The sequence below is a fragment of the Rana temporaria genome, chromosome 10 (genome assembly GCF_905171775.1).
Source record: "Rana temporaria chromosome 10, aRanTem1.1, whole genome shotgun sequence".
Taxonomy (NCBI): Eukaryota; Metazoa; Chordata; class Amphibia; order Anura; family Ranidae; genus Rana; species Rana temporaria.
The window spans coordinates 83,415,878-83,428,493 of NC_053498.1; the positions used below are offsets into that span (position 1 = coordinate 83,415,878).

The 12,616-nt window shown below is 40.5% G+C and overlaps 1 protein-coding gene across 3 annotated transcripts in view; it reads left to right on the top strand.

The window, feature by feature from the left end:
• The first annotated feature begins 5,664 nt into the window (after nt 1-5,664).
• The window catches only part of RASIP1 (Ras interacting protein 1), a 98,012-nt gene continuing 91,060 nt past the window's right edge, over nt 5,665-12,616 (top strand). For all 3 annotated transcript variants that reach the window (XM_040325633.1, XM_040325634.1, XM_040325635.1), the window contains exon 1: nt 5,665-6,573. The gene's annotated coding sequence lies outside the window, so the exon portion shown is untranslated. The remainder of the gene's footprint in view (nt 6,574-12,616) is intronic.

Below are 12,616 nucleotides of genomic sequence, written 5' to 3' on the forward strand. Positions count from 1 at the left end.
AACATTTTTTTTATATATATTTTTGGGGATATTATAGCAAAAAGTGAAAAATATAGATTTTTTTTTCAAAATGGTCACTTTTTTTTGTTTAATAGCGCAAAGAAATTTAAAACAGGAGGAACAGGAAGTGAGAAATTCAGACAAAGAAAAAAAAAACATTTAGAAGGGAAATTGAAGGAAAAGGTAAGTGAACCAACAATGCACTAGTTTAAAGGAACCTATTTAGAAAATAAAAAACGAAACTTTACAACCCCTTTTAATAAACCTTTTTTTTTTTTGGATAAAAAAATAAACGATTGTAAAGGATTGGAGCTAACATGTACAGTTGTGCTCAAAAGTAGTGTATCAAATATGCGCTACGCCGACGTAGCGCAGAGAGGCAAGCACTGGATTCACAAAGCCAGTGCTGCCAAATCTGCGCTGGGTTCCCTCGGCGTAAGTCCTCGTAAGTGGAAGTGGGCGTGAGCCATGCTAATGAGGAGTGACCTCATGCAAATGATGGGCCAAGCGTCATAGAAGTACTTAAAACGAACGGCGCATGCGCCGTCCCATGGACGCAACCCAGTGCGCATGCTCAGAATCACGTCGAAACTACTCCCTAAGATACGACGGATCACTGCCTACGACGTGAACGGAACCCACACCTAGCCCTATTTACGGACTACGTAAACGACGCAAAATACAACGGCTGTGTTCCCTGGTCCATACGTTTGCATGAGTTGCGCCTCATATATGGGGAATAACTTTACGCCGGGCGTACGGCTTACGTAAACCGCGTATATTATGCGCCGGGCGCATGTACGTTCGTGAATCTACGTATCTCCCTCATTAGCATATGTGAATAGGAAATTAATGGAAGCGCCACCTGTGGCCAGCGTAAATATGCGCCCAAGAAACGCCGGTGTAGGAAAGTTACGTCGGTCGGATGAAGCCTATTTTCAGGCGTATCTAGTTCTGTGGGCACGGCACACAGATACGACGGCGCATATTTACACTTGCGCGGCGTATCTGTAGATACATCGGCCTAAGTGCTTTGTGAATCCGGGCAAAAATATTCAAAGGAAAAAACGTTCATCCAGTGATAGGAAGGATAAATCAATATTAACAAGCCAAGTCCATAAGTGATTAAACTTAGTGTCCAAAAAAATCTTCTCAAACAATCTCTTGCTTGAAACCTTCCACCACACCATAGTGCTCAGTGACTCCACACCCAAAGGAATTGCACTTAACAATAAAATATGCCTTGCATTCACATGCTTGGCAAAACAGCTGAATAAATCTCCAAATGAAATAATCACTTCCACCAGTGTTCCAATATATCAGAAGTTGCTCCACGTGTAAAAATAAAATAGCTCCAATAGTGAAGTATATCAAAACTAATTTATTAAAAACAGCACACGCAACCTTCACACATTGCACTCACATTTAGCAAAACAAAATAGGCACTTCAACAATGAACTCGACAGTGGGCTCCAAACCAAAGACAATTTCGCAATAATCTTGTTGTATTATGGTCTCGGCGGCCCTAAGGTAAACCGTCAGTCTTGCCGCCTGCTCCTTTCGTTCCCCTCTTCACTTCAAAGCACTGCACACTCCGAACGTTTTCCTGGAACACGAGTAGTATGCCGTGTAACCATTCCCAGACCAGTTTCGTCGCTCAGCACTTCTTCAATGGGATTCATATTGCTGTGGGAGCACAACACTACCAGCTTGTAGCCCTCTCATTTGACCTCTTATCCTCACCCATAGTTCTCATCAAGGTATTGACTAAGGCTAGCTTTATTATGCTCCAAGGTTATTCCTATTGAACTATACTTGGATGACTTCCCGGTGAGGAAAGAGACAGCAAAAATACTGACTGCCAATGTGTTGCAGACCATTCAAACCTTCAAAAGATTCTGTTGCATTCTGAACAATTAAAGTCAGTGCTGGAACATCTAGGTCTCCTAGACCCAGCTCAAGCCAGCTTTCTTGTTTTCAAGATAAACTACTAACTCTTTGCCCTGGAATAATGGCCTCTTTTCAAGGCAGTACCATTTGGCAGTACCTTTTTCAAGGAACGGTCTACCATCCTGCTTCACAATCAATGGCTTTACTGGAATGACTGTTGAAACCCAGGTCGTCATAGATGGGGGCATCTATGATTTGGTAATTCTCACATTGCTAAAAGCTAGAAAATATACCTCTCCTAACATCTACCATCGTACATGGGAGACATGCTTTACTTCTGAGGAATACGTTTTCACCCCAGAAAATACCACCTGGGAAGAGACCTAACCTTTCTGCAATTAGGTCCAGATCAGCATTTGGCTCTGAGTACTATCAAGTGACAAATCTCTTCCAATGCAATCTTCAATCATGCGTGAAGTTTTTGTACAGGGTGTCTCTCATGCCTCCTGTACAACCACCTGTGACCCTATGGAATCTGAATATGTCGGAATTTAAAATCTGCTTTTCGAACCTATAAGGATTATTTTCCTTTTTACTCTTATAGGGTTGCATTCTATATTATCATCACTTCTTTAAAGCAGTGGTCTCCAACCTTTTTGGCACCAGAGAACGGCTGCAAGGAAGAAATTTGTGACAAGGTCCGTGGGGGGGGTTCACGCGGGGGTAAATTATTTTTGTTGGGCAATTTGTCAGCGCATTATTTCTATTCTTACATTGTAGTAAGAAATTAAATGGTTAAACTCGCCATAATGCAGAATTTGTGGGAGCCCTGAGTGTGTCACTTGCCACCAGATGTGGGATGTCACTTGCCACGTCACCTGGCACCAGATGTGGATTGTCACTTGCCACGTCACCTTCCATGTTGCCTGTCACCAGATGCGGATTGTCACTTGCCATGCTGCCTGCCACATGGTGTGGAATGTCGCTTGCCATGTTGCCTGTCATCTCTCTGCTCCCCGCCACACCTCTAACATTAACATAGCAAAAAGAATACCGGCAACGCGATTGCTTCTTCTTTAAATCTTTATTGAGCACGAACAGCAGTGCGACATCTAAAACGCTAACATGTTTCGGCAGAAGCCTTCTTCATAGCATACAGATTTACAAAAAATTAAGTTTTATATAGAAAAGATATCCATTCCTCCAGAAAAGGGTGCAGTACAATCCAATTTAAAATCAAATAACATTTAAAATCATGTGAGTTTGATGTCATCTCTGCTTGCCCGCCCGCTCACTTATCTCTCACTTAACTCTTCCACCCGGCGCTCATATGCTGGCAGCCCGGCTGTCTCATGCTGGCCGTCGGGCGCTCTCATGCCTCCCGCGGCCCAGCTGCAGAAAGGCCACGCCCCGTTAGTGGGCCGCGGCCCGGGGGTTGATGACCCCTGCTTTTAAGCATGTGTCTGAGTTGATGGGTTATTCCTATAAAGAACTCTATTTCATCCTACGCAAGGACAAGGTGGTATTGAGGCATACAATGCATCCAGAAAGTATTCAGCGCTTCACTTTTTCCACATTTTGTTATGTTACAGCCTTATTTCAAAATGGATTAAATTCATTATTTTCCTCAAAATTCTACAAACAATACTCCATAATGACAACATGAAAGAAGTTTGATTGCATTTTATGCAAATTTATTAAAAATAACGAATGGAAAAAAAAATCACATGTACATAAGTCTTCACAGCCTTTGCTCAATACTTTGTTGTAGCACCTTTGGAAGGTTCTCCTCTCTTCACAGAAATGCTGGCGCTCTGTCAGAGTGGCCATCCGGGAATCTTGGTCACCACCCTGACTAAGACCCTTCTTCCCCGATCGCTCAGTTTGGCTGGGCGGCCCACTCTAGGAAGAGTCCTGGGGGTCCAAACATCTTTTATTTATTAATGATGGAGGTCACTGTGCTCATTGGGACCTTCAATGCTGCAGAAATGTTTCTGTATCCTTCCCCAGATCTGTGTCTCAATACAATCCTGTCTCAGAGGTCTACATACAATTCCTTGGACTTCATGGTTTGCTTTGTGCTCTAACATGCACTGTTAACTGTGGGAGCTTCGATAGACAGGTGTGTGCCTTTCCAAATGATTTCCAATCAACTGAATTTATCACAGGTGGACTCCAGTCAAGTTGCAGAAACATCTGAAGGATGATCAGTGGAAACAGGATGCACCTTATGTACATGTGTTTTTATTTATTTTTTTATATATAAATTTGCAAATATTTAACACAAACTTCTTTCACATTGTCATTATGGAGTATTAAAAATATGGTGCATAAAATAGGCCTATAATGCACTTCCGGCGCCAAAGAACAATGTATCAACTGATCCCAAGTGAAGAAATCGGTGTGAAAATATAAATATAAGGAAGTATAAAGTAAATACCAATAAGTGAATAAAATTGATATAATTCCGAGTAGCAGCTATTTAAATAAATGGATAAAACCCATTTAAAAGTATAAAACAAAGTATCAAATATAAAAAGAACAATAGTTCAGATGATAAAACAGCGCTAAAAAGTGGTGAGAGAAAGCTCCATAAAAGAGCTTAAAAACAAATGTGAGGTGATGTGCTGGATGATCACATAACAGGTGTTAGTGCACCCTACACCAATCATATGAATACACCCAATCAGTGGATTACTCCCCCCTCCGGGGTGCAGGCTTAGCACAAAATAGGAAAAAGACAGCTATTTTCCCATATAAGCACACCATCCACAATCCTTCAAGACACTGCCACGGTTGATCTCATTGAGGGCACATAGAAATAAGGAAAAAAACACAGATGATAGTGTAGTATGCCTAAAAACAGTACCCCGCAATGTGTCAGGAAAAAATTCCCACTAATCATGCCCGTACAGGATAAACACTTGTGAATGAGCATAAAAGGAATGAAATAAGGTCACCGCCGTCCTTTGCACGCCAGAGGCCGCACGAGTGCTGTGATGCTGGTATCGATGGTTGGATCTGGCTGGGTGACTGTGGAACGCAAATACACTTCCTTGTTGCGCCGTTGTAGCCACGCCCTGACACGTTTCGTCACTTCCGACTTCGACAGAGGGCGAAGTCGGAAGACATAGGTTGCAAATTTAAAATGATTGAAATCTGTGACCCGTCCCATCACTTCCTGACTTATCCGAATCTCTGTACTGGGGACACAGGACACAAAAAAATCTTACAAACTATTTTAGCCTGTTTCCAATCTTTAAAAAAAATGTACTGTATGTATGTGTGTATATGTAAAAATGTACTGTATGTATGTGTGTGTGTGTATATGTAAAAATGTACTGTGTGTGTGTATATGTGTGTGTGTGTGTGTGTGTGTGTGTGTGTGTGTATATATATATATATATATACAGTACAGACCAAAAGTTTGGACACACCTTCTCATTCAAAGAGTTTTCTTTATTTTCATGACTATGAAAATTGTAGATTCACACTGAAGGCATCAAAACTATGAATGAACACATGTGGAATTATACTTAACAACAAAGTGTGAAACAACTTGGCATATGGGAGCAGTTGATGCGTGTTTCACTTATGTGTGCTTTCAACAACCGTCAACATATGCTCTCATATCCAGTGATTTACAGTACCACAGTCAGGGAAGAGAGATGGAGAAGACTGCGGTGAGAGGACCAACAATAGTATTTTAGCTGTTCTTGGATAAGATTACATTCAGCCTGTTCATTCTGAGTTTAGCCGTTTTAAGTTACTACAGGAAATACATTTTATTGTTAAATTGATAAGCTCACCTTTTGTATTCGGCCTGTCAAAAAACAAAAAAAATTTGCAACAAAAATTGCATTATCTTATTAAAAATGTTGATGGGGATGATTTTAAATGATTCTATAAAGATAATTAGGACACTGCCCATAGTGCTAGTGATTTGTTAGTTTTTATCTTCTGACCTAGACTTGACAACTGTAGTCTGCTGGTAATAACAGGAAACTCTTTTTTTCTTATAGTTTGTACAAATGAGACTCGCAACATTTACTGTCATTAGCAAAGTGTTGGGAGACTTTGCATGTAAAGTGAGAATAAACATTGATTGTAACAAATCCTGTGCTGCTCAATTCAGGTTGTAAAATCCAAAATGAACAAAAAAAGATCTTACTTTACTGAATGGTGGTGTATTATGATACGTGAGTTATATTCATCTTATCTGACCCCAGGAAGAAAGGGAGGGCTTGAAATTTGTTAAAACAAAGGAAACTGGATTTCACACAGGCAGCCTTTCCAGGGCTGGGACAGAAAGGGAAACTCCTTTTTGAAGAACATCAGAATCCAAAGGGATTTGGCTGTGACTGCAAATAGAGCTTCAAAGAGAAATGATCCACAATTTTATACTATAATTACATCAGTTTATTTAAACTGAAATTTTTTTTCTATAGTGATTTTACAATCAGATACCGCAGGTTTTTAGTCATGTTAGTTGTCAAAATACAAACTTGAGCTGTATTGCACTGGACTTGGATTTTATTCCACTTCATGGGGATGTCTGTTGTGAATCTAAGAATTGTGTTCAGACTTCAAGAAAAGATGAGTAACAACTGCTGAAGTGACATTCCGATAAGAGAAGGGAAATCGCTGTGACAAAAAGCGCTTCTCCTTGCAATACATCCAAAGGTAATTTATTTATTTTTCCAATTTTTTTTTGCAATATCAGTTTATGCATTTCAGATATGTTTAATTATGGCTGAGATTATTCTCATAGTATCATCATTAGATTAGCTGCTTTTTGAGAAAGCATTCTTGAGAACATTTTAATTTTGTATCCAATTTGAAGCACTTGTCAACGCGGGAAAATTTCTGATCATAGGAAATTAAACATCTCATGTATCCTTACATTTTGTAAAGTTTTTAACTTTGTCTTCTGTAGTGTGATGATGAGCGCATAAACTTGATATTAGAATGAAATTCCCCCTGTATGTACCAATCATTTAGTAATGATTAATCATTTAATAGAGTAGAGAAAACCCGTTGGGTGTTTACCGCTTTCTAGGCTACATAATGGTGGCAATGCATGTAGCAATTTGTGATTTGATTTAAAAATGTTCGCAAACTAGCGATTCGTTATGCAACACGGATGTTATTATTCCTCACAATTCAATTCAAATGCTAGCGGAAAATAATAACCAAATATACGATTTATCATTTTTAAATGCATACAATCTGTTGAAACAATCATTTATTCAATTTTATTTATGATTGTTTCTTTGAGGCCTCGTACACACCACAGGACATGTCTGATGAAAGCGGTCCGCGGACCGTTTTCATCGGACATGTCCGCTCGGAGATTTCGGTCTGATGGCTGTACACACCATCAAACCGAAATCCCTGCGGACAGAGAACGCGATGACGTAGACGACGCCGACGTTCTCTATCGTGTGAGTTCAATGCTTCCACGCATGGGTCGAATCAGTTCAACACATGCGCGGGATTTCGGTCCGCTGGTTAGACGTACTAACCAGCGGACATGTCCGATGGATAGCTCTCCAGCGGACAAGTTTCTTAGCATGCTAAAACTTTTGTCCGCTGGAAATCTGTCCGCTAGCCTCTACACACAATCGGATCTGTCCTCTGAAACTGGTCCGCGGACCAGTTTCAGCGGACATGTCCGGTCGTGTGTACGAGGCCTGACACAAACACAGATGGTTGTTTGATCAGAAATGATCTACAAAAGTCACCCAAAGTCAATTGGCTTGGCAGAGTTGAAATTAGTTGAGGGCTCAATAAAATTGATCAGATGAAAAGGCTCTTGTGATTTTTTTTTTTATTCAAATTGGTAAGTATAATTACAATAATTGATTGCGTAAATGATAATACTGGTAAACATGTGACCACTGTTGGAGAGATTCCCTCTGTCTCCCTGTCCAATGGGCAATGGTTTTGCCAGGCAGGAAGTGAGGAACAGAAATAAAAATCTAACTCTATAAAAACATTTATTTTTTTCTGTGTTGCTTTTGGCGAGTACCCATTACTTCCTGTCTGGTAAAACGTTGTCAGCAGGACAGGAAGTAGAGGGAAATTTACCAGAGACCTGGAAAGAACCTGACAGGCGTCCCACTCTATCCAAGATGTACACTTTAAGTAGTTTAAAACCAAACTCTCAATAACTGTGCTCTGTTCCGTAATCTGAAACCAACAAATGTCTGCCAAACTTTTGAACAATTGTGGTGTAAGATTCGGATTTCTAGGTTGATACTGTCTGATAAATGTGTGTGTGTGTGTTTATATATATATATATATATATATATATATATATATATATATATATATATAGTTTATATGGTAGTTTAATTGGGATTTGAATTAGTCACGCATGCTCATAGTTGCAGCTGGCAAAATCCGTCACAGATGGGCAGCCCACATTACGCAGTTATGACGGCTGAAGGGCGCTCTAGGGACCTCATGTACTTAAGGAACTGCGTGCCTTTCCTGTGTGTGCTAGGACTTCCTCAGCAAATAAAAGGGACAGGTATGTTTTTAATATTACAGTTTTCAGCTCTTCCTTAGTGAGCTGGCTACTACTTAAGAGGTTACAAAACTTTTCTCAGATGGCCACCTAACCAATTGACCCTGGATCCTGTTCCTTCACTACTACTGTGGTCACCCTCTTATTTTATCATATGCGCCATTTCCTACATCTTTAATCTGTCCCTCTCTACTGGCACCTTCCCCTCCCCTCTAAAGCATACACCCAGATCACTCCTATACTTAAAAAGCCAATCTGAGCAATTTAAAACCCATTTTGTTGCTCCCATTCACCTCCAAACGTTTAGAAATCATAGTTTTCATCTATCTTAGCTCCTACCTCATTGAAAACGACCTTCTTGACCCCTTACAGTCTGGTTTTCACTCGCAGCACTCCACAGAAGCTGCCCAACTAAAACTCACTAACAATTTGCTAACTGCTCAACAAAATTACCACTACTCTGTACTCTTACTACTAGACCTGGCCTGTTGAACACCCACTCCTTCTCAATGAACCCCACTCCCTTGGCCTATAAGAATCTGCTCTATCCTGGTTCTCCTCCTACCTAACACATCGCTCCTTCAGTGTTACCTATGACTCTGTCTCCTCCTCTCCACTTCCTCCTTCTGTAGGGGTCCCCCCAAGGCTCTGTTTTTGGACCCCTTCTCTTCTCTATCTACAACTCTTCCCTTGATAACCTCCCATGGCTTCCAATACCATCTCTACACTGATGACACCCAAATTCATCTCTCTACTCATAATATCATTCCTTCAGTCTCCCCTCGCATTACTAACTTACTAACTGAATTTCTCAGAAACCGAGCTGATAATATTCTCGCCCATGCCCTATTCCATGACTTTCCCATCAATAATGCAACCATCAATCCCTCCCCTCAAGTCAGGGTACTAGGTGGAATTCTAGACTCTGACCTGTCCTTTCAGCCCCAAATCCAATCGTTGTCAAAAGCTTGTAGGCATCTCTAAAATGTGCCCCTTTTTAACTAATGAAACCACAAAGCTACTCATTCACCACCTTGTTATCTCTCTCCTTGACTATTGCAACTCCCTTCTCATAGGCCTACCTCTCCATAGGTTATCCCCTCACTGCTGCCAAACTCATTTACGTTACCAACCGCTCAGTGCCTGCCATCTCTTTCCGCCAATTCCTATACTGGCTTCCGATAGCCCAGCAAATTCATTTTAAGATACTAAAAGCAACATACAAAGCCATTCATAACTCTGCCCTGAGCTATATCACAAGTCTGGTCTCCAAATATCACTTTCTGTACTTTCTCCCTTTTATATTGTATAGTGCTGCTTAAACTGGTGGCATATATAAATCCTGTATAAAAATAATAATAATTTGATTGCTTTGAATGAGAAGAGATTAGCTATTTGGGATTAGATATTATGTGTCTGGTGATTATATAAACCCTATAGTTTGCGTTGTCGCACACATATGCAATGATGACTTTATCTTTTGTGCTTATCTTACTGTAGTCAGTAGGTATTGATGCCAATTGTATAGTATTAGTATGTGGAAGTTTGTATTAGGAAAACACAATCACTGCTACCCATTAGTTTTGAGAATTATTTTTCAGCACTGATCTTTTTGGGGTTTGCGTGTTGAGCAGATTTCCCCTGAAGGATCTATTTTTCTTTTTTCTTTCCTTATTCCTCAAATGCCAAGTCATGGTAACTTGTATGGCATTTTTGGCTGGGGCTAAACCAGCTCTATTGGAGTCAACTATTCCAAAATGTATTTTTCAGGTTTGCACATAGTGGATATAGGTTAGACATGTTGCCGGGTTTTTGTTTCTGTAGTCATTGGGGATTTTTCACTCTCTTCCTGTTTAGTCACAGAGACCTGAAGTGTGAAAAATCCTTATCAAGTTATCAACATCATAATAAAAAAAAAATTCTAAGTAGTGTGGGGAAAGTAGTGTACCACTGTCAGGTTTTGTATTACCGTCTTTGTTCCCTCACTTCCTGGCTGGTCATTGGGACAGGAAGTGCAGTGATATTGCCTTAGGGCTCTAAACCTTTCTTACACCTTCCCCTTCCAAAGAAAACAACGGCAGTTGAGTTTTAAAGTGTAACTTTTCCTGTAACAACTTGAAAAAAAAAAAAATGTTCTTTAGCAAGGAACATACATTCCACATTATTATGCTACCAAAATGAGTAGCTGCTGTAATATCGTTATTATTTTCTGAGCCCCTGGCCTGGAACTAGTATGCAGATCACACATTTTGACTTACCCTTGACCTGACTTGCTGTATATTACCCTTGACCTAACTTGCTGTATATTTAGCTCAGGTTGCCTGTTGTATTGAAATCACAGACAGCCAGGCAACTAGGATTTTTTTTGGGGAGGTCAGCAATGACCGGCAATATGTTTTTCAGTATGTATTTTCCTGATGGATAACCGTAAATCTTCAGTGGTGCAAAACAGCATTATCTGCACTGCAGGGAAAAATCTGTTTATTAAGGACACAATGTTTTACTATTCTATGATTTCATGCATTTTTATGTGTATTATATCCTGTCATAATAAACTACTCAGCCATTTCATCCAACAGCCTGTTACAAAAACTACCATTATATACGGCCACCAATGCAATTGCATGAAAGATAGGGAATCCCACGAATCTCATATAATTACGAGTAGGACTCTTTGCTCTATGGAAAAGGAGGACAGCTAAAACATGTATATTATGTGTGATTTAGGATGGATCTCTGAGCTCTTCCTTAACTTCCTCATTGATAGTCCATTGTTAAGTCTGCTGTCCAGCCTGTTTCCTCACACATTGGCAACAGTTAAGTTGAACTATCTTACAAAATAATAAGATAAGGAATGCTGCTTATTTCTTTACCAGTGCTGATATGGCTAGTTTATCTATACTTTCCAAAAGCCTTGTACACACTACAATTTTTTTTTTTTGTTGTTCAAGCAGGTCGAAAAAAAAAAAAAAAAAACACTGGCAGCTCTGGTCGGAGCTGCTGTACAGCCCTGGCCAAAAGTTTTGAGAATGACACAAATATAATAGGTCTGTGTTTTTAGATCTTTTTGTCAGATGTTACTATGGTATACTGAAGTATGATTACAAGCATTTCATAAGTGTCACAGGCTTTTATTAACAATTGCATAAAGTTTATGCAAAGCATCAATATTTGCAGTGTTGACCCTTCTTTTTAAGATCTCTTCAATTCACCCTGGCATGCTGTCAATCAACTTCTGGGCCACATCCTGACTTATACAACCCATCCTTGTATAATCAATGTTTGGCGTTTGTCAAAATTTGTGGGTTTTTTGTTTTGTTCATCTGCCTCTTGAGCATTGACCACACGTTCTCAATGGGATTGAGATTTGGGGAGTCACCTGGCCATGGACCCAAAATGTGATGTTTTGTTTTCCAAGCCACTTGAGTATCACTTTGGCCTTATGGCAAGGTGCTCCATAATGCTGGAATGCATTGTTGGTCACCAAACTGTTCTTGGATGGTTAGGAGAAGTTGCTCTCTGAGGATGTTTTTGTACCATTCTTTATTCATGACTGTTTTAGGCAAAACTGTGTGTGAGCCCCACTCCCTTGACTTGAGAAGCAATCCCACACATACCGTATTTTTCGGACCATAAGACGCACTTTTTCCCCCAAATGTATGGGGGAAAATGTCTCTGCGTCTTATAGTCTGAATACTGAATGGACAGTCCCCCCCCCCCCCCCCGTCTCCCCCATTTCACATAATGGGGATAGCGATGGTCAGAAAACACAGGCAGGCAGAGCAGGTTCATCAGCGGGCGCCATCAGGCTCAGAATCAGGCTGGTCCATGGCAGAATGGCGGAATAGCGGGCGGACGGCATGTCGGCGCGGGCAGCCTACGAAGAAGCCCCAAGAACCTTTGCGCCTTGTCCAGTGCACGGAGATACGCCCACACGACGTCATGTCGTATTGCTCCGTGCACTGGCGCTCTCCTCAGTCAGCTGACCAATATATCTCAATGAAGCTGAAGAGAGCTTGTCACCAACCTGTCCGATCTAATAAGTCTGTGTGTCTGTGTATGTGTCTGGATATAACATTAGCTGTGGATGGATATAGGGACACACTTGATCATTTTGTTTGGCCTCAACAAATGAGAACACTGACCAGACATATTTCAGTGAAATTGAACATTCTCCTTCTGTATCTCAGTTGG